Raw genomic sequence first — 5796 nt, forward strand, 5'->3', positions numbered from 1 at the left:
CTGTTGGGAGCTGAACTCCACAAGAACAAGATGTGTTTTGTTTTGAGGTTTGTTTGTTTGTTTGTTTATGTACATTGGGTTTTTGCCTTGGATGTATGCCTGTGTGAGGATGTCAGATCCTCTTGGAACTGGAGTTAAGGACAGTGGATTACTGCCATGTGGGTGCTGGGAATTGAACCCAGGTCCTTTGGAAAAGCAACCAGTGCTCTTAACTGCTGAGCCATCTCTCTAATCCCCAGAATGTGTTCTTAATCTTTTAAGCATCTCCCTGGTCCATTTTTGGACTTCAAAAGCGATTTCTGAACTATTATTTGCAGTTTATGAAGAGGAAGATGCATGAAAAGGATTGGGTTTGGAAGGGTTTTGGATATTGTGAAAGTATTTATTTGTTTGTTTGTATTTATTTATTGAGGCACGATTTCTCTGTCACACAGTCCTGGGTGTCCTGGAACTTGCTCTGAGGTAGCCCTGGCTGGCCTCAAACTCACAGAGATGCGCCTGCCTCCGCCTCCCGAGTGTTAGAATTAAAGGTGTGCGCCACCACCGCCTGGCTGGATATTGTGAAACTCTTAAGCGAAGCATGAGAATAGCATCATAGAAACTGATTTGCAGAATGTGGGTCTTTCCCCCTCAAATCTGGTTGTTAGAAGTTTCTCTGAAACAGTCTATTTTTATAAAAGTGGAAGAATAAGGTATTGAAACTGTTCCTCTCCCAATATTAGCATTCAGAAACTTTTGAGACGCACTCATCTGAACATCTTTGAACTTCTTTTTCTTTGTGGCAGATGTCCCTAATTTTCAGTGCAGCTCAAATGTCTGTGGAGTAAAGAGAGATATCTGTGTATGCTCTAGGAAGATTTACCAGGAGAAGATGACATGTTCTGTCAAAACTTCATTAAGCTAAGAGTCTGGGAAACCTCAGCCATTCCAGCCTTTCAAGAAAAATACCTTGAAGAAACAGAACTCATATTGTTTAGTTTTGTACAGCTAATAAATATTTTTTTTTAGCTAATAAATATTTTGAAGAGCATGTATTTGTTTTGAGTGCTGACATCCTTATGGCATGAAATGGGTTCAAGGTACAATAAATTTGGATGATTTCCAGGAGGGGGTCACCTCTGTGAAGGCAAAAGTTTAGTCTGGAGAGATGGCTTATCAGTTAAGAGGACTCAGCATTGGGCAGCTGATGGCCTCCTGTTAATTTTTGCTCCAGGGGATCTGTTGGCCTCTTCGGGCTCCTATGCACATATGGTGCATATGCAGACAAGCAGACAAAGACACACACACATAAATAAAAAATTAAATATATGGAGATTTGTTGTGGAATATTAGTTTAAGAGATGTTACATTTGTTTATGCTGTGGAGTATTAATGATGCAAAGATGTGTTGTATTCTTTTATGTTACATTTGTTTAACTCTAAAGCTGTGTAACTTTGCCTGCCTAAAACATCTGATTGGTCCAACAAAGAACTGACCGGCCAGTAACTAGGCAGGAGAGAGGGATAGGTGGGGCTGCCAGGCAGAGAGAATAAATAGGAGGAGAAATCTAGGCTAAGAAGAGGAGAGGGAGGAGAGAAAAGGAGGAGAGGAGGATGCTAGGGGTCAGCCACCCAGCCAAAAAACTAGACATGGAGTAAGAAGAAAGGTATATAGAATAAAAGCTAAAAGCCCAGAGGCAAAAGGTAGATGGAATAACTTAAGAAAAGCTGGCTAGAAACAGGCCAAGCTAAGCTTGAGTGTTCATAAGTAAGAATGAGACTCTATTTGGGAGCTGAGTGGCAGGACCCCAAAGAGTAAAAACAAAACTACAGAGATTCAAACAGGAATAGGAACTAAGTAAGAATAGAGAATTCCAGCTCTGACCTTATTGCAAAGTATTGTGCTTTCTCTGGGTGTGTGAATGTGAAAATGAAGAATTAGGAAAATCAGGAGCCATTTAGTGTTGCAGACAATAAAAGTTGGAAGGCGAAATTGTTAAAACAAAGAGGATTCAGAAATGACCCAAGGCCGGGCGGTGGTGGCACACGCCTTTAATCCCAGCACTCGGGAGGCAGAGGCAGGAGGATCTCTGTGAGTTCGAGACCAGCCTGGTCTACAAAGGGAGTTCCAGGACAGGCTCTAAAACTACAGAGAAACCCTGTCTCGAAAAAAAAAGAAAAGAAATGACCCAAAATCTAAAGTTCATTTAGATCTTTGATGAGCCAACACTGCTGGCAGCGGGCTGGGTCTAAGAGAAGATAATGGGATAGGGATAGGCCCGCATCATTTTCAAGAAGCATGTAGCTAAGGAAGGAGAAGGCAGGAGGCCATGGGCTAGGGGCAATCTATTTTGATGGTCTTAGCACCTACCACAAGGTGTTTGACAAGCATGCTTCATCCTTTTTAGAACTCATTGACAAATTATAGTGATATTTTGTTCGTGTTTTAACAAATAAAGCTTGACTGAAGATCAGAGTGCAGAGCTAAACCACTGGAGGCCGGGGAATGATGGCTCACAGCGTGAATCCTAGGACTCCGGAGACAGAGGCAGAGGAATATCTGTTAGTTCAAGGGTATTCTGGGCTACACAAGATTGAATCTGTCTAAAAGAGAAACAGAGCTCACACAAAGGTGATCCCAGTAGTTGGGATTACATTGTGCCTTTAACCCTAGCACTAGGGAGGTTTTGGGGACGGGGCTGATGCTGCTGGACGGAGAGAGGAATATAAAGCGGGAGGAAACGAGCTTTGCGGTCTGCACATGCAGTCTGAGGTTTGGTAGAGACAATTGCAGTCTGAGGTGCAGTCTGAGGCAGCAGTCTGAAGCCGCCAGTCTGAGGATGGAATCAGTCTGAGCATGCAGTCTGAGGATTGGTAGAGACAGGATCGGCCCTTCAGTCTGAGGATTCAGTAGAGGTAAAAGGTCTCTAGTGGCTGGCTGCACTGCTTCTCTGATCGCTCAGCTTTCATCCCCTGGTATCTGACCCTGGGTTTTTACTTAATACCAATTAGAATTTACTTAATACCAATTAGAATTCGTGCTACAACAAAAGTCACACAGCTGTAGTGTCAGGATTCAGGATTCAGACCTAAAATGTTGGGTTGACAACTCAGAATTTTTTTTTTTTGTTTGATTTTCGAGACAGGGTTTCTCCGTAGCTTTTGGTTCTTGTCCTGGAACTAGCTCTTGTAGACCAGGCGGGCCTCGAACTCAGAGATCCGCCTGCCTCTGCCTCCCGAGTGCTGGGATTAAAGGCGTGCGCCACCACCTCCCGGCCACTCAGAATAATTTAGAGCAAACCCTGTGATCAGGGATTCCTATGGAAAACAATCTTGGAAGTGTTCTGTGGAATGCAGGAACTCAGAGAGGAATTCCAACCCAAAGGTTTCTCTGAAGCTGGAACTGAGTCTCATCAACCGGAGGATCCACCACAGGGACTGAGGATGACGCTCGTGGAGGTAATGCTGCGTGCACACAATGCTGTAAACCAGCGGTGGTGGCGCCCACCTTTCCTCCCAGCGCTCAGGAGGCAGAGGCAGGCTGCTCTCTGTGAGTTCAAGGCCAGCCTGGTCTACAGAGCAAGTTCCAGGACAGCCAGGGCTACACAAAACAAATGAAACAAAGCTGCCTGGAAAAGGCGCTGCACGGTTCCGCTGCCTCCGCTCCTTCTCAATGGAGTAGTTGAAAATTTTTCTGGATACACTACATAATCTGTTTAAGGAGTTACTTTTTAAATTCTCCATGAGAATTCCACACAATGCATTTTAATCATATTTAACTCCTTTTTTTGGGGGGGCGGTGGTTTTGTTTTTTGAGACAGGGTTTCTCTAGCTTTGGAGCCTGGCCTGGAACTTGTTCTGTAGACCAGGCTATTCTCAAACTCAGAGAGATCCGCCTGCCTCTGCCTCCGAGTGCTGGGATTAAAGGTGTGCGCCACCACTGCCCGGCCATGCTCCCCCCCACCTTTAAGACATATTCTGTCTATGTGTATGTCTGCAGGTCAGAAGAGGGCACCAGACCTCATTACAGATGGTTGTGAGCCATCATGTGGTTGCTGGGAATTGAACTCAGGACCTTTGGAAGAGCAGGCAATGCTCTTAACCGCTGAGCCATCTCTCCAGCCTGCCAAGCAATATTCTTAAAAATATAATTGATTTATTTTTATTTTATGTGCATTGCTGTTTTGCATATGTCTGTGTGAGAATGTCAGATCTTGGAGTTACAAACAGTTGTGAGCTGCCATGTGGGTGCTGAGAATTGAGCCCAGGTCCTCTGAAAGAGCACTCAGTGCTCTTAATCACTGAGCCTTCTCTCCAGCCTCAGGAAACTATTAGTGAAACTCACAATGTTCACAACTTGGTAAGACTAATGCTTCCTTTTCTATTCTGGTAGTGTGCATGGCACCTTTCAGCACTGATAGCTAACCAGTAGGGATGAAGCTTCCCGGTTACTACTGTGACAGCTAACTAGCAGGGATGAGGCTTCCAGGTTAGTACTGTGACAGCTAACCAGCAGGGATGAGGCTTCCAGGTTAGTACTGTGACAGCTAACCAGCAGGGATGAGGCTTCCAGGTTAGTACTGTGACAGCTAACCAGCAGGGATGAAGCTTCCCGGTTAGTCCCGGTTTGACTTCTCTACATTCCGTGATTCAAGTATGTTCTGTCTTCTGCAATAGGATCTTACTATCAAGTTCCGGAGGGTAACCAAGAGCAATGGTAATATAATATTTGGGGGTAGGGTCTATGGGATCTTATTAGCCAATGACTCAAAACATCCCTGGCCCTGGCCAGCTCCTTTGGCATAAAGTCATCGTTATTTGATATCCTATGGTGTCAGGGAAATGGTGAAAATATGGGCTTCAAGCACTAAGGCTCCTCCACACAATTGGCTCCAATTAATCTCAGTGGTCCTAGAAAATGGACCTCAGCTGCTTTGAAAGTGTTGTTGGAGAGAAGAGGCAAAAATTTTAGAGCAACAGAGGAAAGCAAAAGGATTTGAGACTTCCCAAGATCAAATTCTTGGCGAGGGTCATTACTCTGATCCTCAGGAACAGGCTCGCTATGACAAATGCACCTTGTCCCTATGTAGCACAGCAGCTTTAAATGCTTGAGGCAGGATTCAGGAACTAGGAAAGGGGACTGAATCATATATTAGGGTTAAACAGGGCCAGAGAGAACCCTTTACTGACTTCTTACAAAGATTAACTAGGACTGTACAATCAGGAGTAAAGGACCCTGAAATTAGACATGTACTAATTGAATCCTTGGCTTTTGAGAATTCCAACTTAGAATATAAGAAGATCCTTGGGCCTTTAAAGGTCATATCAGCACCCATAGATGAATGGATCTTACATGAATGTTGAAACATTTGACTATAGTACTGAAGCTTGGGCAGGAGAAGTGATTTCCAATGGCATGAGGAGACACCAAAATGCCAAATGTTTTAATTGTGGTAGAATAGGACATCTAAGAAGGGACTTTAGACAAGGGATTCCTAGGAATAATGTCTCCTCTAGGAATGGCAGGAATAGGAGGACTCAGCCTTCTGGTATATGTAGGAGGTGGGGCAAAGGCCAACATTGGACTAATGAATGTAGGTCAAAAAGAGACAGACAATGCAACCTGGTGCCACCAGGAAACTCCTTGGGGGGCCTCTCTCAGGCCCCCATGTCAAACAAGGCCCAGTCATTCCCAGTCACTGTGGAGAACATGTCTTACCAGGAAAATTAAACAATCCAATGCCTACTGTAAAAAATCATACTGTTCTGATGATGGAATAGACCTGGAGGATGAATCAAATACTCCAATAGGAAATA

This window comes from Microtus ochrogaster, chromosome 8 (genome assembly GCF_000317375.1).
Source record: "Microtus ochrogaster isolate Prairie Vole_2 chromosome 8, MicOch1.0, whole genome shotgun sequence".
Lineage (NCBI taxonomy): Eukaryota > Metazoa > Chordata > Mammalia > Rodentia > Cricetidae > Microtus > Microtus ochrogaster.